A 27,919-nucleotide genomic window follows, 5' to 3' on the forward strand; every position below is an offset into this window, starting at 1 on the left:
ATGGGACCAGATGCCATGATCTTAGTTTTCTGAATGTTGAGCTTTAAGCCAACTTTTTCACTGTCCTCTTTCACTTTCATCAAGAGGCTCTTTAGTTCTTCTTCACTTCCTGCCATAAGGGTGGTGTCATCTGCATTCTGAGGGTATTGATATTTCTCCCAGCAATTTTTTTTTTTGTTTGTTTGTTTGTTTAATTTTATTTTATTTTTAAACTTTACATAATTGTATTAGTTTTGCCAAATATCAAAATGAATCCACCACAGGTATACATGTGTTCCCCATCCTGAACCCACCTCCCTCCTCCCTCCCCATACCATCCCTCTGGGTTGTCCCAGTGCTCTAGCCCCAAGCATCCAGTATCGTGCATCGAACCTGGACTGGCATCTCGTTTCATACATGATACTTTACATGTTTCAATGCCATTCTCCCAAATCTTCCCACCCTCTCCCACAGAGTCCATAAGACTGTTCTATACATCAGTGTCTCTTTTGCTGTCTCGTACACAGAGTTATTGTTACCATCTTTCTAAATTCCATATATATGCATTAGTATATTGTATTGGTGTTTTTCCTTCTGGCTTACTTCACTCTGTATAATAGGCTCCAGTTTCATCCACCTCATTAGAACTGATTCAAATGTATTCTTTTTAATGGCTGAGTAATATTCCATTGTGTATATGTACCACAGCTTTCCTATCCATTCATCTGCTGCAGTCCAGCATTTCTCATGATGTACTCTGCATAAAAGTCAAATAAGCAGGGTGACAATATACAGCCTTGACGTACTCCTTTTCCTATTTGGAACCAGTCTGTTATTCCATGTCCAATTCTAACTGTAATAGATATATTAAAATTGAGTTGTGAGAAATTCAAAGCATTTTTAAAAGATAGGAAAGGAGAAAAAGAAGAAGAAAAATTAAAGTGGATAAAACAGAAAACAAATGACACATAGACAGGCTAACTTCAACAGTTGAGCTAAATATTAAGAGACTATAATTTGTTGAAGGGAGGAAACATAACAGAAAAAAAAATGTTGGTGGGGGGTGGTGAGTCCATTGAGGTTATCTGACTACAGTGATACCTAACTGAATTAAATATGTAGCATAATTCAGGTAGGTATCACTGTAGTCAGATAACCTCAATGGACTCACCACCCCCCCCAACACTTTTTTTTCTGTTATGTTTCCTCCCTTCAACGAATTACAGTATTTGTAATGGATATCTTTATTTTATTAATAAGAATGAAAAATTTTAATACAATAACTAATTTACTTTTGCTGTTTTATTTCCTGAAAAAAGAATGTTTGTAGAGATTTATGTGGGAGACACTTAAGCAAGAGATAAACAAAAATCTCCTTTAAAACTAATCAGCATTTGTGTCAAAGAGCCAATGTGTTTTCTCCCAAACTAAGTCAATTGCTGAAAGCTCGGCAATTATACAAACAACTGAGGTGATTCTTTTTAAAATTTTTGTTAGCCACAATATAATAAGTAAATAATGTATGTTCTTTAAAAAAAATAACTATGCAGACAGTAAAAGAGTTTTGTATAAAATTGCAGGAATATGAAACTTTCATATGGTTACCATGAAATAGGTGTTAAGATAAAACTGTTGACAGGCAGAGTGCAACCCCAAGCGTTCCCTCTAATTTGAAGAAACTCTTGTATTTGAATTTCTTCTCAATTTTTGTTCTTTTATGTGACAGTTATCTTTTCTGTATTGCTAAATGTGAACACTTAACTTTAATATGCACTGATTTTCCCATTATCTGCTCTTCCTCTTGCTGCTTAGTCAGTATCATCATTGTTAGAAATAAACTATCCTTTAGAATTGTTACTCAGATTTTGAATAATTACTTATTATCTGTAGATAAAATTCACAGTCTTTTGGAGTCATCAGTTCGATGCTTTTAGACATCCTTTATGGTGTAAAATATAAACATAAATACAAAGAACTATTTTAGTTTGGATTTTTTAGTATTACCTTCTTGAACTAAAAATTATCATAGTATTTCTATGGAATGGAAATATGTCAACATAAACCTGAAGTAGATTTTGATAAATTAATAAGTATGTGTAGGTCCTAGAATAACTACTAAGGAAATAAGTAAAAATGTCCCTAGTAAACACAGATTTTTTGCAGGTTTACAAGTTCTGTTTTGCAGGGTACATTGCTGTCATTTTATTTTTAAAAATACATTTCAGAATGGAGCATTTATTAAACAACTCATTCTGAAGCACTGAATTATTTAAAATTTTTCCACATTTAGGACTTCCACAAGAACTGCATATAATGACCAGCACCCCTACGTATTGCCTGCCCCCAACAACAAGAAAAATTTGCCTTGAAGACAAACCTCAATTTCCATTCTAGAATGCAGGGACTCCTTTTTTTCTCAGAAATCATTTTCTCCCCAAACTTCAAAATTTATTATAAAAAACTAACACTAGAATGGCTAAAGTTTAGACAAAATAGAACTCAGAGTAATGTGTGTTGGATAATGTTAATTAGATAGATCAGTAGTAATGGTACTAGGAGTTTAAATTTTATGAGCTCTTTAGAAACCCTTTTGACAATAACTATTGAAAACCAACATCTGTTTAACCTATGGCTGAAAAACAAAAAATGCACTAAGAGAAGTACATAAATATGTGTACCTAAAGACATGTTCTAAAGACATGACTAAAGACATGACTTCCCTGGTGGCTCAGACAGTAAAGCGTCTGCCTACAATGCGGGAGACCTGGGTTCGATCCCTGGGTTGGGGAGATCCTCTGGAGAAGGAAATGGCAACCCACTCCAGTACTTTTGCCTGGAAAATCCCATGGATGGAGGAGCCTGGTAGGCTACAGTCCGTGGGGTCGCAAAGAGTCGGACACGACTGAGCGACTTCACCTAATCTCACCTTCACCTAAAGACATGTTCAAGAATGTTCAAAGCAATATTTGTAAAGTTTCAAAGTGGAAACATTCAAATCCCTAAATAGCAAAATTAAAACTACTGGATCAATAAAATGGTATTTAGTGAGAATTTATTGTGCATTTAAGAACATTTTGTGAACTAGGAGCTTTCACACCCAAATCTGATATGAAGCTCAAAGACATGGCCTTACAGCAGCATAGCTTATAAAGTTAAAATGAGAAAGTTGTTTCATCTTTACAATGATTGGTTATCACAGTGGAGGTTTTCAGATAAGGGGATTGGTTAAAGTAATTACATTATACCACTTTTAAGAAGATGATGTTTCTTTCACAATTAATCAGAGACATTTACATTAAAAAAAGCTAAGTTTGATTTTGCTTACATTTAAGAAATAACCTAGGCTTAGTTTGGCTTAGAGAAGGCAATGGCAACCCACTCCAGTACTCTTGCCTGGAAAATCCCACGGATGGAGGAGCCTGGTAGGCTGCAGTCCATGGGATCGCTAAGAGTCCAACACGACTGAGCGACTTCACTTTCATTTTTCACTTTCATGCATTGGAGCAGGAAATGGCAATCCACTCCAGTGTTCTTGCCTGGAGAATCCCAGGGACGACGGGGTCTGGTTGGCTGCCGTCTATGGGGTCGCACAGAGTCGGACAAGACTAAAGCTACTTACCAGTTTTTTTATGTGACTGAAATGGTTTATCAGGAAATTCTCAGATCTGACCTCCATTTTGTATTTAACTTTAACACTATCAGAAGTAGAAAGGATTAAAACAGTAACTAAGGCTTATTCCTACAATTAAAATGATTCTGAAATATAAAAGAATATCATAGATGAATGTTGCAAAATAATTTTGTCTGAATAAAAGTCAGACACAAAAGAGAACTTAGTGAGATTACTACATTTATAAAATATTCAAAATAAAATAGTAGTATTGAAGGAAGGTAATGAAAATGGACACATCAACACATAAAGTCTAAGTAGAAGTAGGTACATGTGCATTTTAATATTGTAACCGTTATTTGAACTGTATATTTTCCATATGTATACTTTATAAGGTTTAAGTCATACCTAAATAAAAAAGTTCTTTTGAAGATATGAAACATCAAAATTTATAAGTCTCTTGTAATAAAGTTTCTTGTTATTCTTATTATACCTTTGAGACAAATATTAACCGGAAGCTGTCAGTGAGACGACGGTTTAGAAGGAGGAAAAAGGCATAGAGCTTGAGGTGAAGTGAAGTGAAGTTGCTCAGCCGTGTCCAACTCTCAGTGACCCCATGGACTGTAGCCTACTCTGCTTCTCTGTCCATGCGTTAATAGTAAAAAAAAAAAAAAAAAAAAAGTTAAAGAATAAAATCAGCAGAAAGTGGTCAGTTCGGGTGATTTGTGATTGTGTTGTAATGAAGAAAATATTCAAATTAAATGCACAACCAATAAAGAGATCCAATACATAATTTAGTAGACTATACATTTATAGAGGAATAGGAAGGTATTTAAGGTTTTTTGGGGGGTTTCCCCATCATTTCAAATACAAGTACTTGTTAAGAGCCTCCTAGTTTTATGCACATATTCTAGATGTTACAGTTTGACAGTTTTAAAAAGTGGCTTTATCCTATCTCTCAACCCCTGGATATGTCATAGCCATATCTTACAGATGTCACCCCTGTCCTACTGATATATTTTCTGTTTTAATCTTCCTGGACTTCATGATGGTTGTCTCAGATAAAGAAACTTGTGTGTGTGTGTTTGTTTTTCCATAATACCCATACTTTAAGAGTTGTTTTTCTCCACTGATGCAAAGCTTTTGTCCTCCACTAACTGGGTACCTCTTCTCTGTATTTCCTTGAGGGGAAAAAAAAAAAAATGTCTCTCCTATTTCTAAACCATCCTTTCAGTGAACTAAGATTACATGGATCTAGGTCTAAAGTCTCTAATGAAAACAGACCCAAGTATGCATGTTGGGCTGTGACAGAGTCCCTCTTTATCCCCATCAGCATAGGATGGTTTTCTAAGTCCATAGACCCTGGACCATTGCTCTTTATGCACTGTCAAGAAGATACGATAGCACTAAGTCATGTCTGACTCTTGTGATCCCATGAACTGTAACCCTCCAGGCTCCTCTGTCCATGGGATTCTCCAGGTGAGAATACTGGACTGGGTTGCCATTTCCTTTTCCAGGCGATCTTTCTGACTCAGGAATTGAACCCAGGTCTCCCACATTGCAGGCAGATGCATTGTTAACTCCTGTCTAATCCTCCTCTATGAGAAGGCCCAGTCCTTCAAAGTAGATATTAGAACTTTTACTCAAAGGCTACCTAGTTTACTCTGAACCCTCTGGAGTATCTGTGCTTTCCCAATTTTGCGTTTCTAATACCAGAGCTTTCACTTATGAGGAGTGATATGTGAGAAGCCTAAATGAGAAAACCTGGTCACACAAATATATGATGGATTACTAAACATTACAATGACTAAAGCCCTCCCATGCAGGAGAAACAAGAAAACAAGACTCAAAAGATCTCCCTTGGCTTATAGGTTCCACTTAACTCATAAGTTATATTCTTCTTCTATAAAATGGCATGTTTTTATGTGGAAAACCTCACCCAAACTTTTCTTCATTCCATCTCCAAAAGTGCAACTAACTAGGTCATATCTAGAAATTGTTCACATTGCATTTTTATTTTCATGATTTTTTTTCTCATTATAGTTTCATTATCACCAAATGGGTTTTCTATTACCAAGACAATGAGGAGTGAAATATAGGAGCCCTAGAGCATGCCTGCTCAGTTGTTCAGTCATGTCTAACTTTGTGACCCTATGGACTGGCCCGCCAGACTCCTCAGGGAAGAATACTCAAATGGGTTGTCATGCCCTCCTCCAGGGGATCTTCCCAACACAGGGATCAAACCTGCGTCTCTTGAATCTCCTGCAAGCAGGCAGATTCGCATCTCCTGAATCTCCTGCAAGCAGGTAGATTCGTTTCCACTGAGTGGCCTGGGAAGCCCATAAGAGTATTAGACCAGTCTCTAATTCTATCAGGTAGTTTAATTATATCAAATAAACTGGAATCTTGACAAAACCCACAATTGTATAGTTAAAACAGTTTGAACTACTCCATGCTTCTGCCTATTTTCTCCCTTCACAGTCTCACTCATTGTCTCATATTCTCTCTCTCTCCCTCCCTCTCTCTCTCATCTCTCTCCCTTCCCTTCTACCCACAGCCTGTCTGTTTCTGATTATTAATCTGCAACAGATTTTCCAAAAAGTGTTCCTTTAAATCTTTATATTTCTACTAGGTAAACATAGTACCCCATTACGCTCCCTGCTGCTTATATTACTCTTTTACAAGTAGTTTACTTTTAGCAACAGGGATTTTTATATCATATTCTATTCCTGAATTATACCTGTCTTTAATCTGAAAGTTATCTCTTGAAACAAAATATGTGAAAAGCAAATACATGCTTTAACAACAGATATATGTGTTTTTTTATTTAAGTGCAGTTCATATAAAATATTATATTAGTTTCTGGTTTGCTGAATGGTAAATCAACATTTTTATAGATTATACTTCATTAAAAGTTATTATAAGCCAATGACTGTTAGCTAGTCCCTGTGTTATGTATCATTGTTGCTTATAATACCATATCCCTAATGTGTCCCTTCCTCTTCCCTCTCTTTTTTGGTAACCAAATATAAGCATCTGCCCACACTGCGGGTGACCTGGGTTCGATTCCTGGGTCGGGAATATCCCCTGGGGAAGGAAATGGCAATCCACTCCAGCACTCTCACCTGGAAAATCCCATGGATGGAATAGCCTGGTAGGCTACAGTCCATGGGGTCACAAAGAGTCGGACACAACTGAGCGACTTCACTTTCACTTTCACTATGTTTTTTAAATGCTTCATTTTATCGAGTCATTGAGTGGTATATGAGAACATATCCAAATAGAATAAAACAAATTTAAAGTTGAAAAAAGCAAATTCAGTTAAACTAGATACAGAGTTCTGGTTCCCATTAGCTTTGGGTTTATATCTATTTTGTGATTTATTGCCTGTGATTGAATGTCATCCAGTTGGGAATGCCCAATTATACTGGCATTCTTGGGCACTGCTATTCTGGTCCATGGAAGTAATTTTCTGTATCTCTATAATCGTAAGCACAACATTCCTTGTGAATTTAGAGGAAACATTCATTAAATTCAAGCTAAGGTTGAATTGGAGACCACCATTATAGAAACTGCAGGATTAACTGGGCCTTTCCTAAACTATAATGGTGAAATGGCAAATGTGTTTTCTGGAAAACCCAATGGCTGAATGTACTGATGTGACTATTTCACCATAACCACCTAAGGATGATCATAGCTAATTTCAACGCAAAAAAGAAGATTCAAAAATGTGTGAACAACCCACAGTTTTCCTCCTTTCATTTGGATTTCATAAGAATGTTATTATGAAATCTTCCAAAAAGAATGATTTCATGAAAGATTTCAATTACTACACCTTTTTATCATACCATGTATCTTCATCTAGCTTATAAGCTAAACCCAAAACACACACCATTCTATAACAACCCATATAATGAAGAATAGTGAAAATAAATGTTACATCTCTTAAGTATAAAGTATTTTATTTTTATCTTAGAATAGACTGTAATATAACTTTCACATTAAATGCTGAGGCAAAATAAAGAACATTACAATCAAGGTAAATATAATGTTCTGTGTGCTCAGTCACTAGCCATGTCCGACTATTTCCAGTCCCATGGACTGTACCTTCCAGGCTCCTCTGTCCATGGAGATTCTCCATGCAAGAATACTGAAGTGGATTACCATGCCCTCCTCCAGGGGATCTTCCCAACCCAGGAATCAAAATCAAACTGGGGTCTCCTGCATTGTAGGTGGATTCTTTACTAACTGAGTCACCAGTTTTTTTTTTTTTTTTTTCTTTTTTTTTTTGCTTGTTGAATTTTTAATGTTCCTTAAATCATTGATGTTGTCTTTATGCTCTTTAACATGTAGTCTAAGTTTTGAAATCTGTTAACAACTAAATTAGTATGTCCAGAAATTTTGTAGATTTCCAATATAATGTGCTATATTTTTTCTGCTAGTCAGTATAAAAAACGCAATGAATGTTTTTATGGTATTAAAGCAAAATATTTTCCTTAAGTTTAGAAGTACTTAGAGATTTTCATTATCATAACACTTGGGGAATTTCATTGAATAATGAAATCATAGCCTGATGAAGAAATTATAATGATCTAATTATATAATTTCTAAAATTGCCACAGAACTATTTAGAATTTGTTTATGGACCTGGAAAACAGGAAAATTAAATTGTAGGGATGATATTTATATTATAAGAATTAACAGCATCATCCTTTAATTTTCTTTTTTATAACCAACACAATGTAGGTTTATTCTACAAATCTTTTTAATATTTGATTTGATAGCAAAGATCTTGCAGTTAATTCTGAATGATTTTCATACCTAAATCCCACTCCACCTGTGCCACAATTACAAGTGTTCTATCTTAGAGGATGTGTACATACAGGTTAATCACTAGATGAAAAATAAAATTTATTTGCACTTAGAAAATCAACTGTGTCCCATTTGACAGCAGGTGCTTTGGTGATTTCCTTTGAATATGTGTATTAGACCTGAGAGCAAAAGTGAGCCTATCTATCTATTGCTTCCCTGTTTACAGGCATATATACAAACAGGGAGAATGAGGGTAAAATTATTGGATATATTGGATACAAGTCACCTTCAAGCCAAGCTATTTTTAGATAGTCTCAGATACAGTTTTCTAATTCAGAAAAGACTTGGAATAGTCACAGACTAGACTATGACTGATTTCAATAGTTTATAATGTATTGATATCTGTTTTATGATGTGGCCAATGTATTATTTTATGTTCAAAGTATACTTAAAAATGTGTATTTGCAGTAGGAATAGTGTTATAGTGTAAATTAGGTCACATTATTTAAGGATGTTGTTCAAATCTGTTTTATTCTTAACTTTATACACACACATATGTATGTACCTTATACACACACACACACAAGCACATTTGTGTATGTGTGTGAATCTGTGTGCTTTGTCAATTTACTAAGACTGTTCAAGTTACCAATTATAATTCTAGATTTGTGTTTTTATACTTTTAGGTCTCAAAGTTAGCTTTAAGTATATTTGAAGTTCTGTTGTTAGATGCATATATTCTAAGGATTATTTTATTTTATTGATGAGTTAATCTTTTTGTTATGATGTACAATCCACTTTATATCATAAGTTATGTTACATTTAATTATGCTTTTTTAATATTAATATAACCTCCCAGCTTTCTTTTTTTGTGTTTTTTTAATTGGAGGTTAATGCTTTGCAATATTGTATTGAGTTCTGCATACAGCAGCAAGAAACAGCCACAGGTATACATGTGTCCCTTCCTTTCTGAAGCTCCCTCCTATCCCCTTCCCTGTCCAACCCCTCTAGGTTGTCAGAGTCCTGGGTTGAGCTCCCTGTGTCACACAGCAAATTCCCACTTGCTATCTATTTTACATTTGATAATGTGTATGTTTACATACTATTCTCTTCATTTGCCCCACCTTCTCCATCCCCTGTGTCCAAAGTCTGTTCTCTATGTCTGCATCCCCATTGCTGCCCTGCAAACAGGTTAATCAGTACCATCTTTCTAGATTCCAAATGCATGCATTAGTATACAATATTTATCTTTCTCTTTCTGACTTCACTCTGTGTAATAGGCTCTAGGTTCATTCACCTCATTAGGACTGACTCAAATGTGTTCTTTTTTATAGCTGAGTAATATTCTATTGTGTATATTTACCACTATTTCTGTATCCTTTCACCTGTCAATGGACATCTAGATTGCTTCCATGTCTTAGCTATTGTAAAAAGTGCTGCAACAAACCTTAGGGTATATAAATCTCTTTTAATTATGGTTTTCTCATTGTATATGCCCAGTAGTGGGATTCTTGGGTCATATGTTAGTTCTAGTCCTTGTTTTTTTAGGGAATCTCCAGACTGTTCTCGATAGTGGTGTATCAATTTGCATTCCCACTAACAGTGCAAGAGGGTTCCCTTTCTTCCACACCACCTCCAGCATTTATTGTTTGTAGATTTTTTTAACGATGGCCATTCTGACTGGTGAAAGGTGATACCTCATTGTGGTTTTGATTCGCATTTCTCTAATAATGAGTGATACTGAGCATCTTTTCATGGATTTATTGGCTGTCTGTGTGTCTTCTCTGGAGAAATGTCTCTTAGGTCTTCCACACACTTTTTGATTGGGTTGTTTGGTTTTCTAGTATTGAGCTGCATGTGCTGCTTGTACATTTTGGAGATTAATCCTTTGTCAGTTGTTTCATTTGCATTTATTTTCTCCCATTCTGAAGGTTGACTTTTAATCTTGTTTATTGTTTCCTTTGCTGTGCAAAGGACTTCCCTGGTGGCTCAGACAGTAAAGTGTCTGCCTACAATGCAGAGACCTGGGTTCAATCCCTGGGTCGGGAAGATCCCCTGGAGAAGGAAATGGCAATCAACTCCAGTACTCTTGCCTGGAAAATCTCATGGACAGAGGATCCTGGTAGGCTACAGTCCATCGGGTCACGAGTCGGACACAACTGAGCAACTTCACTTTCTTTCTTTCTTTGCTGTTCAAAAGCCTTTAAGTTTAACAGCTTTCTTATGATACCATTTGCATGGTACATCTTTTCTTATCATTTCACTTTTAAGTCATCTTTGCTTTTATATTTGCTTTCATTTGTTGGGAACATATGTTTAGGACCTTTGTCTTATTAAAATTAATCAAGGTAACATTAGTCATTAATACTTTATCTCAATTACATTTAATATGATTTTAATATGGCTCATTTTTAGGGTATTATCTTCCTATTTACTTTTGTATGGCTCATCTCTTTTATTCCTTCTTTCCTACCTTCATTTGGATTAACTGAGTAATTTTAGGATCACTTTCTATGTCTTTTATTGGTTTTTTAGCTATATCTCTTTTATTGATATTATTTTTATAATTTCAATTCTAGTCACTGCTCTAGGAATTACAATGGGAATCCTTATTTTAGTACTGTCTGTGGTAAATACCGATTTTAGATGATTGATTAATCAATTCCCAAATATTTTATGGCCAATATTTTTCCAGTGTTAACTTGAATATCAGTGTGTAATTACTAGCCCATGTCAGGTGAATGTATTCAATAACCTACACATGTAAACTCAATTTAAAGGAATCTTCTCTGAAGAAGTTAGTTGTGCTGTTATAAGGTTTTTTTTTTAAACTCTGGAAAACCCAAGTGAAGGTATTCACCTTTCCCAAGCCTGTGCCTTCTGCAACATAATGAGAAACAATGACCTATGTCCACAACATTTTTCAAAGAGAATATTTTCTTAGATTTTAATTTACTGGACTCTGTTACTATACTATGTAGGTGGCAGCACAAGACTTTGTATTCAACAGCTCATTTAATTTTCTTCCAAAGTCAAAGAAGGGCAAAAAAGAAGAAAGAAGAGAGTTTTTGTTAAATATTGTTCAGTATTAATAGTGCCATTAAATCTTCATGATTCTGTAGGTACATTTCAGAGGAACTCTTTTTTGAGCTGAGTCTTCTATTGCCCCAAAGAAGTCCAAAGAAGGAGAACTCTTTCTTTAGTCCATAAGGACCTCGTAACTGAAGGGAAGGAATTTCTGTTCCCACACATTTAGTATTCTCTGTGAAACATATTGTAACACTGAAATGTGATCCTTTGCTTACTATAAATGCCTTTGTTTCAATGAAGCTAAAATAGGCACCACTGTCTGCCAAAAGTTTTGTAGTTTTTTTTTTTTTTTTTTGTCCCCTAAAGCAGTTCTTGTTTACTTAGTCACTTGCTCTTAAAACAAAGTCCAGTGTGGTAGAGATGTCTTGCAGGCCTTAATTATTTCTCACTAAAAAGAAGAATTTTCAGGGCTTCCCACTGCATCGAGAATAAATGTTTATCAAAGACAAACTCACTAATGTCAGAGAAAAAGGAACTAGTCAATTACCAAGAATGAGCAAATGTGTTCCTGCTCCTTACCCTCCAGTTAGCTATGGCTGCATAGCCCTCATCCATGACTGTAACAGGAATCATGCCATTATCTAGAAAAAGAATACAAAAGTGGTGGCTGACCTCTTCCAAATAAAATAAAAAGAATTTTTTAAACCCTCTTTTTTGACTTACCAGCACCATACAGAGTGAAGTAAGCCAGAAGGAAAAACACCAATACAGTATACTAATGCATATATATGGAATTTAGAAAGATGGTAACGATAACCCTGTATACGAGACAGCAAAAGAGACACTGATGTATAGAACAGTCTTATGGACTCTGTGGGAGAGGGAGAGGGTGGGAAGATTTGGGAGAATGGCATTGAAACATGTGAAATGTCATGTATGAAGCGAGATGCCAGTCCAGGTTCAATGCACGATGCTGGATGCTTGGGGCTGGTGCACTGGGACGACCCAGAGGGATGGTATGGGGAGGGAGGAGGGAGGAGGGTTCAGGATGGGGAACACATGTAAGAAAAGTTAAATGATTATTAGAAAATATTTTAAAGAAAAAAAAAGAAAAAAGAGATAAAAAAATAAATAAAAAATAAAAAAAATGAAAAATAAATTAGAGGGAATACATAAGCTATTCTAACGGGTCAAATTTTGTAGAGGTCTGCTTATTTTAGTTACTTTGGCTGTATTCTCTGTCTCAGATATATCACTAAATATGGAGCCAGGCTGAGTAAATTACCTGTTTTTTTATATGTTTATAAATTATAAAAGGCAGATGATATTGATGGAAGGATGGGGAACTAATAAGAGGACATTATATGCCTTCCAAGCTCACTACTGTTTTCTCTTTTTTAAAAAATTATATGTTTGAAAATGCTGATCTATATTTTTATATACATTTGTTCTTTTTTTTTTTTCCAGAATCACATAGAATCAAAATTTGTTCATAGTGGAAGTAAAAGCTCCCTATGATACAAAGACTTGAGTATTTCGAAAAGACAACCTGGGCAATAGTAAGAATTGACAAACACAGTAAGAATATCTGGGTCATGTTCTTCAAACTATAATGTCCATGCTGAGGGATATATGGTCACCTATAGCCTTAACAGATTATGACAATTATGGGGAAAAACCAAATCCATGTCACTGTATGGGATTGTGGCAGAGGTTGAGTGAGACAGAAGTAGACAGTTTTCTTCAAAGATATACCAATACCCTCAAAATGATTCCTACTACCCTTAGTTGACATCCCACTCCTGAACTCTACAATATGTTTCAGGCTTTTCTTCATAAAAGCCACTAATTTTTAGAACAGAATATTTTTACTACATCGCCAATTCTCTTTTATCTTGAAAGATCATGAGTCATTATTGGAAATATATTCAGATACCAAGAATTAGATGATTATTTGTGCCATTAATACTCCATTGGCTAAAATCCCAGCTTCTTTGTACTAGCAATACTACAAACCAAGTGGAATGGAAGGGTAGCACACTCTTCACCAGTGATCCTACTCTATGTAAGATGCGCAAACACACACACATTTAGACACATGTTGTCTTTGAATTCAGGATTTCAAAGAAGGATTTTACTGCATCTTGAAAATTTTGCAGGTTCCACAAGAAAATGAGGTTTAAAGAAGTACTAGTTATGCCAGCCTGTTTATCCTCTTCAGTGCATCACCCCGGCTCCTCAAAAGCCATACAATCTTTAATCCTCAGTTGGATGCCATTACCATGGGTGCTTCTTTCCCAAGGGCTCTTCAGAAAAGCAAATGTCTCTTTTTTGGTCCCTTCCAGTTCTGATTTAATACTTTGTTTTTCCTCTCTATTGAGTGAGTCTCTTCTAAATCATCAACTCTGATTTATTATTCATTTGATTCCATCTTCAAGTCCTTCAATTCCATTATAGTTTTAAGGTATCAGGATTGAACACGTTATTTTTTTTCCTAGTTCTCAGGCTAATTGGAGGTCTTACCTAATAGCTCAGATGGTACAAAATCTTCCTGCAGTGTTGGAGACCTGGGTTTGATCCCGGGTCGGGTAGATCCCTTGGATAAGAGCATGGCTACCCACACCAGTTTTCTTGTTTGGAGAATTCCATGGACAGAGGAGCCTGGTGGGCTACAGTCATGGGGTCACAAAGAGTCAGACATGACTGAGAGACCAACACTTTCACTTTCAGAGATTGCTTCCACCCTTGCTCAGGTTATGAAATATTCCTTTTCTGTATCCTAGTTTTGGTATATTAAACCCTAGGAAGTATAGCAGGATGAGAAAACCACCATACTTGTGCAAAACTCTGTACAACCATAACTTTGTTGTGAACCTAGTGGAATAAAGGCATGGATATCAAAATTACCATTATACAATTGTCCACCTTGGGGAAGTGACAAAAAAAAAAAAAGTGTTTCCATACAGCAGTGCTCTTTTAATATTTATGGAAACACACTACCAGAGTAACTATAGAAATGTGACTCAGAAGCAAGAAAGTATCAAGTCTTTCTAGGTAACTAGGTGACACAAGCAGATTTTCTTTTCATTTAAAAAAATAATTGAAATGTATTCTTTGTCCTTAATAGGTAACAGTTGCTTTATAAAATAAATGGGAGATTTTAAGGTTAAAATACATGAATCCTCTATTGAAGGAATGAAGTTTCTGACTATTCTAGTTAGGACTCAGTTCAAGTAGAAGAGAGGGTGGGGGTGGGAGGAGAGAGGTATAGCCACTACAGTGTTCTTATTAGCCATTCTTCTTATGTTTATTCCATGCAAAGAATTATTGTTTTGTTTATCTTTGAGATAGCCAGAAAATTTGAGATCTGCACTTTAATTTGCTGTTACAGTGATTAAATAATGACATTACCTTCTATCTAAATAGAGATGATATTCATAGTGTTTTAAGGTCTTGGACTTAGAACTAGTCACTGTGAATTCAAATCCTGACGTTGACATCTGTGTTACCTTGGGCAGATCACTTAATTGCTTAGTGATTCACTATATTCACCTGTATAGTGGTGATTACTACAGTACCTACCTACAGAGCTGTTACAGACGTTGGAAGTGCTTGGACCAATTCCTCACCCATATTAAATTCCAGGCAACTGCTTCTATCAAGTTATAATATCCTGACATTTCCATCTCTACAAAAGGGATGTTATCACTCTAGAAACCATAATTATAAAGTACATGAGCCAGGAAATTCCTTCCTTTAATGGTGCTGGAGACCTGATTATAACTTGGGACCTCTTGGCTTCATTTGCTGTGTTTCCCTCGATGCCACCTCATTCACTTCACAGCCTTTCTTCAGAGAAGCAAAGACACACTAGTTAGGTTCAGTTAACTAAGTAGCTATTGTGTTTGCATTCTACTTTGCAGAAATTTTACCAAGGAGACTATAATGATGTTTTGGATATTCTCAAAATCATCAGGTTCATGTTTAAGTATAGCAGTTTCATTTACTCTTAAACTGTGCATTTAATGTCCATTAAATTTGAATTTAAATCTGAAGTGGAAAACCCTACTTCACTGAAAGTTGTTGAGTTGTCTCTAAATAAATCATATTACCTTAAAAATAAGCCCATGAGTGATTTTAGTCTTAAAATTTTGATTTTTTTCTTGCATCACTGATGATAAAATATTATATTGATATATTTGAGGGGGTTATATATTAAGTCTAGGATACTCACAGGATACAAATGTACATTGATTTTTTTAAATTTCTTTATTTTTTTAAATTGAAGCATAATTGCTTTACAGAATTGTGTTGTCTTCTGTTATACATCAACATGAACCAGCCAGAGGTATATATATGTCCCCTCTCTTGAACTTCCCTCCCATCTCTCTCCCTCATCCCACCCCTCTAGGTTGATACAGAGCCCCTGTTTGAGTTCTCTGAGTCATACAGCAAATTCCCATTGGCTATATATTTTATATATGGTAATGTAAGTTTCCATGTTACTCTCTTCATACATCTCACCATCTCCCCACCCCCCCAGTAATGAATATTGATTATTAATATCCTGAATCAATATAACAAATATTGAGGCATTGCACAGAAAGTGCATTCTGTTGATAGCATCATTATGGCTATGTCAACTATTAGTGATGTACTTATTCAAAAGAAGTCCACGATCCGTGGGAAAATTTATTGATTTTATCCTATTCAGCTTTCTCAAAAATATCAGTATTTGTATTCCATTTATGATGTCTGCAAATACATTTTCTGCTTGTATTTGTTTTGATTCACTTATTTTTTTTTCCATGGACAGAGTAGCCTGATTGCCTACAGTCCATAGGGTCACAAAGAGTCAGACGCAACTGATCAACTTCTGTTTTCATTTTCACTTTTTCACTTATTCTCTTAGTTTTATGTGTTGATATATGTGAACGATACCATAAGATCTCCTTCTTGATGTCTTCCTCTCATATCGTAAAAATCCAAATAAATGCAAGATGATTCTAAGCCTGAGAATAAATCCTCAAAAGTATAATGAAATATTCTATATTATGATTCCTTAGTCTTTTTAGTAATTTCTCTAGAGGAGCCAAAAAGGCACTTAATTTCTACCACAGTAGACATGTATCATCTAATGTAATTCTCATACAATTTCTGGAGACACTGAACTTCAAGACTCTACAGATGTAAAGGAAGCAATTGGCACAAATATGGACTACCTTTGACTCTTATAATTCTAATTATAAAAGAACTTTACCTCAAATAATGTTTCACAATCACAAAACTTCTTATCTTTCTTAAATTGGTGCATCAGTCATAAATATTGTTAAAGTGCTTTGTAAATTTACCTTCTTGAGGAACTACATTATTTTATCATCAGAAACAATGAAAAAAGTCATACCCACCTTCCTGACAAAAATTTAAAGCAGTTCCTCTTTTAAGTGATCTTAGTATTTTGGCTAAAATATTTTTTCCCAAAATACAGTCATAGTGAAACTCTTCATTATTTATAATATAAAGTTTGTAATTTGTAGTGTTAAATTTACATTTTAGAATATAGGCTGTATAAGAATAAATAATATGTACAGTACTATGCCAAAGTCTTCAATCTGGCTGTAAGACTCTAAGGAGGTCCCGCATCTTGATTTCTTCATTTTTTATATGAATAATAGAAGAGATGTTGCCAAGATTTCCTTCAGTTTTACGTCTTGAGAATTTTGTTTTTTATCATCTTCTAAGTAGCGCTTCTCTAAAAGTATGTTATTTAATAGTGTGTCCCCAATTATGGCATTGAAACATGAACTTTTATAAAATGGAATCATTCATAGTCAGTTGTCCTAAGTTATGGTTTAAGAAGACAAAACATAGTTTTAAGAAATGACAAGAATTGCATTTCTCAGTTTTATTAACTAGTAATCTTAACTATTTAGAAATAGTTTGAAAATTGATTCATGTAACAAACGAGTGGAATAAACTGTGTCATAGCATATGAAAAAAGAATCCATGAAGGGTGTTCCCAGGAGGATCGCGGAAATAACCTAGTTGCTCTGTAATCTTCCAGATAAAGTATGATGAGCAATCAGAGCCAATTTATCTGCTTCTCCAAAAAGTCATTTTGTATTCTTACTCACATCATCACCCTAATCCTGTAGAAGCACCTAGTTTTGCTCTTACACAAATTTCTAGTGCTCTGTATTTAAGTCCTCTGTTTTTTATTCCTGCAATCATTTCAAGATGTGGGTATATGTGAATGCCACTTGTAGAGGGCTTGAGGGTTTCATAAATGAAACATATTTTCTACTAATAGAATTTATCTTAAAGTTGGTAGGTGCATAAGAGGATTTATACTTTGGATACCTTACCTATATATATCCTGGGCCAATATTAGCGAAAGAATAGTATCATAAAACCTAAATGTATGTAATAAAGCCTATAAGTGTAATACCATTTTTGTGTTTTGCTTGTACAAATGAATCAGCCATTAACACATTTAAATAGATACATTTTTTAAAATTATTTCACATGAAGGAGATTTCTAAATAGGAAAAGTGATATAGATTGAAATGACTCAACATCTGAGAAATGCATATAAATTAGTGTGCTAATTAATTATGTCTGAGATCTGGGAGAGAGATAATCAAAAACTTATATGAAACCTTAATATATTTTATATCAAAATTTAGAAAAAATAAAAAATGGAAGCTTTTTATCTTATCATAGACATATTGTCACCAATGAATAGTAGCTTTCTCTTTTCAGAATTTGTGGATTTTCAGAAAAGAAAAAACCTAGAATGTTGCAGGTGGGCAGAGGATTTAAATTCTCATCCTGGCTCTTACAAAATGTGTGACATTGGGAAGGTTACTCAAATCTCTCTGAACCATGCTCCTCATATGCTCATATAATGATGCATAGAATATATTAAAATGGATTAACTGTGATAAATGGAAACATACACAGTACCATGTCAATAATGAGTACTTATTCAATTTAAGTATGTGTAGTTTCTAAACCCAACACTAGTATGTGTATATGTACCACCTTTCAGATGCTTTTAGATACTAAAAAATGATTTTGACAAATATGATCTATAAAATCTTCATATTTAATGGAAAAAGCAGTCTGTGTATTAAAGCTAAACATGAATATAAATATTTAATTGTCATTACCAGGAGTCTTTTTGAGTATCTCAATTCAGTTTTAAATTAGAGAATTTACCTGACTGACAATTTTGGGAACATAATGTTGATCTGATTAAATTCTGCTTCTTGAGAGTCCCTTGGACTGCAAGGAGATCCAACCAGTCCATTCTGAAGGAGATCAGCCCTGGGATTTCTTTGGAGGGAATGATGCTAAAGCTGAAACTCCAGTACTTTGGCCACCTCATACGAAGAGTTGATTCATTGGAAAAGACTCTGATGCTGGGAGGGATTGGGGGCACGAGAAGGGGACGACAGAGGATGAGATGGCTGGATGGCATCACTGACTCAATGGACGTGAGTCTGGGTGAACTCCGGGAGTTGGTGATGGACAGGGAGGCCTGGCGTGCTGCGATTCATGGGGTTGCAAAGAGTCAGACACGACTGAACTGAACTGAACTGCATAAGATTAAACTTGACTGGAATTGGCCTTAGCTGTTTTCACTTTTCTTTCCACTGTCCTTTTGACAGAACTGTTCCCAAAGTGCCATTGATGCCCTCTACTTTGTTTCTGATCTGAGAGAAATATTCCACTGGTTTTGAAATACAACTGTATGGTATTTTTAAAATAGAAGCGCTGGTTTTGTGAAAACAGAGAATTAAATGTTAAATTACACCTATTTTCAGTTCAGTTCAGTTCATGGAAAAAGGAAGAGAGTTCCAGAAAAACATCTATTTCTGCTTTATTGACTATGCCAGAGCCTTTGACTGTGTGGATGAGAATAAACTGTGGAAGATTCTTCAACAGATGGGAATATCAGACCACCTGACCTGCCTCTTGAGACACCTATATGCAGGTCAGGAAGCAACAGTTAGAACTGGACATGGAACAACCAACTGGTTCCAAATAGGAAAAGGAGTACCTCAAGGCTGTATATTGTCACCTGGCTTATTTAACTTCTATGCAGAGTACATCATGAGAAACGCTGGGCTGGAAGAAGCACAAGCTGGAATCAAGATTGCAGGGAGAAATATCCATAACCTCAGATATGCAGATGACACCACCTTTATGGCAGAAAGTGAATAAGAACTCAAAAGCCTCTTGATGAAAGTGAAAGAGGAGAGTGAAAAAGTTGGCTTAAAGCTCAACATTCAGAAAATGAAGATCATGGTGTCTGGTCCCATCACTTCATGGGAAATAGATGGGGAAACAGTGGAAACAGTGTAAGACTTTATTTTTTGGGCTCCAAAATCACTGCAGATGATCATTGCAGCCATGAAATTAAAAGACACTTACTCTTTGGAAGGAAAGTTATGACCAATCTAGATAGCATATTCAAAAGCAAAGACATTATTTTGCCAACAAAGGTCCATCTAGTCAAGGCTATGGTTTTTCCAGTAGTCATGTAATAATATTTTATATTATGTAATTATTATTTTCCTGAATTTTACAATTTCAAGATTTATTGTGATTAATATATTTATTAACACTTTGTTTATATTGGGTCACTGTATGTAAATTTTTCATGCATAATTCTGTCTTATATATGGCATCATGGTCTTGATGGTATGTGTTGATAACATATATTTTAACACTGTGCCTGTATTTCTTTATTGAAACACAACTCTTTACTTTTAGGTATATTTAGCCAAATAATAATTGTAGTGATTTATGCTTGAATTTCATTATGCAAATACAGAAAAAAATTGGCCAAACTCTATTAACATGGTCATTTCTGTGATAAATTATGATTATATAGATTTTATCAAATTTATGTTTAGAGAGACTGTGAAAAATTAAACATATTTTAAACATTTTTGTATTAATTGATCTCTTTGATTACAATTGTATCATCTCTGAGATCATTCAACTGACCTTTAGAAAATGAAGAAGCAGGTGGATTAAAGAAACCATAACTTCATGTGCAATGTGAGACACTAGAGCCTTTTCCTTGATTGAAGACAGAGTAACATCAGGTGGATAAGACATTTTGTCATTGAGGGATAAAACAGTAATCAGAGGCACATTTAAAAACTTATTTTTCTTATCTCTGATGCAGATAATGGCCTAATGATATCTAATGACATGTTCAATTAGAATCAACATCTGTTTGATCTATAGATACATTTCTAGAGTGAACAAATAGTCAACTTTTCAGGGTATGTGACGAGTTTTATACCTTGGTATGAAATGACCTTGGAAAAGGAGATTCATTCTCTATTATTTTCAAAATATATAAGAAGAATGGGAGAATGAGTGAGTCATCACACTGATCAATTAGAATATTGCCACGCCATGGGAGCATGCATGCTCAGCCGTATCCAGCTCTTTGTGACCCCATGCACTGTGGCCCATCCTCTGTTCATGGGACTTTTCAGGCAAAATTACTGGAGTGGGTTGCCATTTCCTTTTCCAGAGGATCTTCCTGACACAGGGATCGAACCTAAGTCTCTTGCATCTCCTGCATTAGCATGTGAATTCTTTACCACTGAGCCACCTGGGAAGCCCTGATTAGGGTGATAAATAATAAAAGGTGTATTTTAAAATTTTTGAATACATAAGAAGTCAAGAGACAAATGCTGAAACTTTATTGCAATAAAGATGACAAAGTTTGGGTATTTATATATAAAGAGCACTTAAATAGTGACAAGAAGGAAAGAGCTAAATCTAATAGAGAATTTGACAAGATACGTTATGAGAACTTTTAATGGAAATCAAAATCAAATAGTCAACACAAACTTGGAACCATAGCCTAACTTATTGACTATAGGGATAAGAATTAGAGCAACCATGACATATTACTTGACATTAACAAAAGTCACATATCATAATATACTCTATGTAATATATATTTTTGGAAGGAGTGAGGGGGAAAATGTTATTATACATTGCTGGGTGAACCGTGTAGAGTTAGTAGCTGTTTTAGAAAGCAATGTGAAAAATATATTAAAATTAAAAATACAGTTCATCAATCTCATTCTAGAGGATGTAATACATAGCATGTTTTTTTAAATCAGGATACATATATAGGATAATTTATTGAAATTTTTTTCATAAAGTCAAAAAACATAATTAATATGGGGAAAGCTATGTTAAAGTATGCCACTTCGTTTCCTTGGACTATTATGTAGTCATTAAGCAGACTGATTTATTACTAGTCATTATTATTAAAAGGATGCTTGGGAGTATTTTCATAATGTATTGCTAGATGAGAAAATCAGGCTTTATAAAAGTGTCTACATTCCTGGTTTTGGAAAACTTGAAGGAATGTCTAAGAAATGGGGCTTTCCTTTTACCTCTGAATACAGCAGTACTTGGTGTATGAACACACTGGATGGTATTGAGAACACAGCAAAGCCTGCAGTATTTTTCCATTCTTGATATATGAAAGGCAAAGGACAAAAGACAAAGTTGGTTTAGATCTATTCTGGTTTGTGTTGCACACTCTCCTTTAAAAAAATGTATGACACATCCTCCTGTAAGTTATACTGGTTTTCAGAAATAACATTGGCTGCTTTTGACTTGACTCTTAATATATTCCTGGAGTGGCTAATAGGGGAATTATTGTGGTCACAAACCCTACTTAAATCTGAATATTTATGTAATAAGAAATGAAATTAACCTTGAAGCTTTTTATTTATATTTTTCAGTCTACACATTTAAGTATTTCAGTTTAGATCATTTATGTGTTCTAACTTAGTCTCTGGAAAAACACTGTGTCAACAAAAACCCACTTGTATTATTTTTTATGACCAGAAACTAGTTGTTAGACTGATATTATTAAGCTGACTTGTCAATTGACTTTAGCAACTGATCAATATATGTTCTACTGAGGGAAATAATATAACTGGTTTAAACTGAAAGTAATAGAGGGGAAAAGACAGTATTAAGTGACACCAAAGCTACAGTGACGTGTGTAGGTAGAATGGAATTTCCTACGCCTGGTGTGAACACTGTTGAAACTGTTTCAATATGGGATGTATTAAAAACAAGCACTGATTGTAACAATTTTATAGATAACATCATCTATTAATCTTCCTATGATTATATATTCCCAAATAATTGATCATGTATGTCTCTAAATCAGAAATATAGTGGAAGTAGTAGTTTTGAACTCCACTTGTGTATTTGATATTTTATAAGTATTACTGTAATTATAAACTTGTAATTCTTCTAGTTTCTATATGAATACATTTTAAAATATATAATACTTTAAATAATACAATGTGAGGTATTTATTTTTATTATGAATAGAAACATAGCTATGACCATTTTTGACAAAAGATAAACCTAAATAGATGCTATATATATTGTAGAAAATATATTATTTTACTTGAAGTTAGGATTTATTTTCTCATTTTTTAAAATGATGAGTATAAAACATCATGAACATACAATTGCAAAAGAGGCAGACATTCATTTTATTATTAAAATATATTTTAAACTGTTACTATCTAAGAAAATGGATTTTTACCTGTAACATAGCAGCCTGTGAAAAAGAATGGAATATTTTTCTATTATAATTTATTTTTAAACACAGTCTTTTTCAAACTTTAATTACTGATCTCAAATCTGTATCAACTGTGGTCAGACTTTATTAATTCATAGGTTAAATCAAAAGTTTCAGGCCAAGAAATCAACATGCAAGTGACATGGCTTTAGGCTTCATGTCCATCAAGCATGTATGATCTTGAATTGCTAACTCTCTAGTGTGACAAATGAACACCATTCTTTGAACCACACAACTGACAAAAATCACATTTCCAACTGTGCTTGGTAATATGAATTTGCTTTTAGAAATATGTCTTACAAATATTGCAAATTTGATTATTGCCAGTGGGAATCGTACTAATAATCATTAATTAGACTGCTTCCCCAGTGGCTCAGCAGTAACAATGCAGGAGCTGCAGTAGAGATGGGTTCGACCCCTGGGCCAGGAAGATCCCCTGGAAGGGGGCATGGCCACCCGCTCCAGTATTCTTGCCTGGAGAGTCCAGTGGACAGAGGAACCTGGTAGGCTATGGTCCATAGGGTGGCTAAGAGTCAGACACAATTAAAGTGACTAAGTACATCCATTGTTCCATGTTGAATTTAATAGTAAGATACTATTTAATTTACTAGTAAGATTCTAGGATATAAAATGTTATTAGAATATAACTTCAGAAGTCATGTAAACTTCTCATGGTGCTAGTCTCAGTGAGGAAACTCAATGAATATCTATTATTTATTTGAAAGGTATGGTAATCAATTTTAGTATAACAGAAAATTATTGTATGACTTAATATGAGGTCTTAGACCTCTGTACAGCTTTTTTTTTTTTTTTTTTGAACTGGGATATTGTTGAGCCTCTATGCCTTTAATTTTGTCTGTTTCTCTAGAAAACATCTGATTACTCGGTAGTTAAAAAGCATTTAAAACTCCTAGAGGAGAACATAGGCAAAACACTCTCTGACATACATCACAGCAGGATCCTCTATGACCCACCTCCCAGAATATTGGAAATAAAAGCAAAAATAAACAAGTGGGACCTAATGAACCTTAAAAGCTTCTGCACATCAAAGGAAACTATTAGCAAGGTGAAAAGACAGCATTCAGAATGGGAGAAAATAATAGCAAATGAAGCAACTGACAAACAACTAATCTCAAAAATATACAAGCAACTCCTACAGCTCAACTCCAGAAAAATAAATGACCCAATCAAAAAATGGGCCAAAGAACTAAATAGACATTTCTCCAAAGAAGACATACAGATGGCTAACAAACACATGAAAAGATGCTCAACATCACTCATTATCAGAGAAATGCAAATCAAAACCACTATGAGGTACCACTTCACACCAGTCAGAATGGCTGCAATCCAAAAGTCTACAAATAATAAATGCTGTAGAGGGTGTGGAGAAAAGGGAACCCTGTTACACTGTTGGTGGGAATGCAAACTAGTACAGCCACTATGGAGAACAGTGTGGAGATTCCTTAAAAAACTGGAAATAGAACTTCCTTATGATCCAGCAATCCCACTGCTGGGCATACACACTGAGGAAACCAGAAGGGAAAGAGACATGTGTACCCCAATGTTCATCGCAGCACTGTTTATAATAGCCAGGACATGGAAGCAACCTAGATGCCCATCAGCAGATGAATGGATAAGAAAGCTGTGGTATATATACACAATGGAGTACTACTCAGCTATTAAAACGAATACATTTGAATCAGTTCTAATGAGGTGGATGAAACTGGAGCCTATTATACAGAGTGAAGTAAGCCAGAAGGAAAAACACCAATACAGTATACTAACGCATATATATGGAATTTAGAAAGATGGTAACAATAACCCTGTGTACAAGACAGCAAAAGAGACAGTGATGTATAGAACAGTCTTATGGACTCTGTGGGAGAGGGAGAGGGTGGGAAGATTTGAGAGAATGGCATTGAAACATGTAAAGTATCATGTATGAAACAAGATGCCAGTTCAGGTTCAATGCACGATACTGGATGCTTGGGGCTAGTGCACTGGGACGACCCAGAGGGATGGTTTGGGGAGGGAGGAGGGAGGAGGGCTCAGGATGGGGAACACATGTATACCTGTGGTGGATTCATTTTGATATTTGGCAAAACTAATACAATTACATAAAGTTTAAAAATTAAATAAAATTAAAAAAAATAAAAATAATAAAAATAATAAAATGAGTTGATACCAAAAAAAAAAGCATTTGAAAAAATTATTATAAAAATGCATTATTTTAGAATTACTTTTGAGTATATATTGAGTTTCATTTGCAATTGTATCTTATTTTTTCTCTCAATGGTTGTCAAGCAATATTTCCAATTCAATGGTTCTGTGTAATATTCTTATAAAGAAAATCAAAGAAAGAAATAACCATAGTACTGAAAGAGAAAAAGTATTAGTTTCACTTTCACTTTTCATCAAACTACCACATTCTATGACTGAAAAAAAATTGAAGAAGTTATCCTTTCTTTATAAAGATTTTGTGTTTAACATACGCTTAAAGAATACACATAAAGAATCATTAAAAATACTCATTTTACTCCTATTTATTGATATTACCCAGACATTTAAATCTTATCCACTTTCTCTGTCTTAAAACATTAAACAAATATTAAGGTATTTATTCTAGCATGCAGGTTCACTTTGGTGAAATATTCTAGCTTGAAGGTTCACTTTGGTGAAATATTCTAGCTTGAAGGTTCACTTTGGTGAAATATTCTAGCTTGAAGGTTCACTTTGGGGAAATAAAAGCCATTCTGTATAAATGTTGTTTTGTGAAACTGATTTAGTGTCTAAATATGGAAATACACTTAAGAGTTTTTTGGATAGAGATAATTATTGGAGTTGATCTCTTTTTCATGTATATAAAAAATGGCTTTTAGTATATGCAGACATGTACAATAAAATGCATGTCAGCAGATAAGAAAGGCAGCATGTGTGAAAGAGAGCATAGATGCTAATAAGAGAGATGAATGAAACAGATCACAGAAAAATGACAGGGAAGGGCACATCAAAATAAAGTAGTTAGGTTTTGAACACATGCAGGATGAAAGATTTATAAATATATCCCATTAAAAGCATGGATATCATCTTGCAATTTTGTTATAATGAGAATTTCCATATGCCAATTATAAAATCATGTTTTATTATGTTTTAATATATGTCACAATATCAGCAATGCAATATAAGATATAAGATTTAATTTTAGATATTTATTCTCCATTCAAATGCTAAACCTCACTTTGTCATTTCCTACAGAAACACATAAGTAACTAGGCATTTGGCTGCACAGACACATTACCCACTTTTTTTTTTTCTACAACAAATATATGATCAGAAGATATGATACTACAAAATCTAATGTAGGTATACTAATGCAGATAATACAGTGGCAGTTTAGAATAACCATAGAACATTAGACTGGCAGTCTGGAAATTTATGCTCTGATGTAAGCAAGGACAGTAACTATATGACCTTGTAGAATATTTGTGACATGGACACATATTTCCATTCAACATAATGACTTAATTATTTCTGTTTTTGAAATCCATATAAACTCTCACTCCTTCCACCTCTAGCATACATTTAAAAAAGTTTATACTGAAATTGTAATTAAGATACAAAATGGACGTCAGTTATTTCTATTATCAAATTTCTATTTTAATGATGACTAAGGAACATAAAAATATTCAATGACTTAGATGCAATTAATCATACAAAGATTAGAGTGATGTGAACTAATTTTTGACAGTTATTACTGGTCTTGATCAGACAAGGGAAAAAAGTTCTTAGCATTTTACTTCTGTCTAATCATGGGTGTGTAGGTACATTTAAAGTCAAGAGACTTTATAACTCTTAAAATTAGTGATAGAAAAGTGAAGAATTCAAGCATGAAGCAAGCGAGAGATTGAGAAAATACCCTTCAATCCTCTGTAAATTATCTTGAGAACACTATACTATGGCGGTATTAAGAGTTTGTGATTTATTTGCTTTATCTAGTTTGAAGGTTTAACATTTTAATGTTATCTTTGAAAGTAAGCTTTATTATACTTATATATAAGATACCACCATTTAACTCTATGGAAAAAGCATCTTTCAGATGGTTCATGTAGGTCACCTAAATTACAATATCTCATTTTCTTTATAATAAACATAAATAATTCATTGAAATATCTTCATAATAATACAGAATACAAAGAGGGAATGCCAATATTTAGAAGACTTTGAGTAGGAAAATTATGATTTTTTCCTCCTCCTTCACCACCTCCCTCCTCCTTTTCCTCCTTCCTTCCCATCTCTATGCTTTTCTACAAAAAAAAAAGAGTAAAAAAAAATGAGGCAGGCAAATTTTATTAAACCTTTTATTAAATTTTCCCTTTAATAATGATATGATAGACATAAATGGAATATTTCAAGAATCTTTAGATTTTCTAAGGGAGAATTTAAATAGAAAGCACATGTATAATTCAACCTTTCATGCTATGAAGGCAAAGTTGTTTAAAATTGCCAGATAATTCCTTACTGACTAGAGAAATGGAAGTGATGTGTGAATTCAGATAAATGCAGAAGATTTATATATTGAGGAATTTATTCTTTAAAATTTCTGTAATGCTGTTTTATTATATAAGTACACATCTATTGCTGTTGTTGTTCAGTCATCAAGTTATGTCCTACTCTTTGTGACCCCATGAACTGCAGCTTGCCAGGCTTCCCTGTCCCTCACCATCTCCCAGAGTTTGTCCAAGTTCATGTCCATTGAATTGGTGATACCATCCAACCATCTTGTCCTCTGTCATTCTCTTCTCCTCTTGTCTTTAATCTTTCCCAGCATCAGGGTC

This window comes from Bos indicus, chromosome 12 (genome assembly GCF_029378745.1).
Source record: "Bos indicus isolate NIAB-ARS_2022 breed Sahiwal x Tharparkar chromosome 12, NIAB-ARS_B.indTharparkar_mat_pri_1.0, whole genome shotgun sequence".
Taxonomy (NCBI): Eukaryota; Metazoa; Chordata; class Mammalia; order Artiodactyla; family Bovidae; genus Bos; species Bos indicus.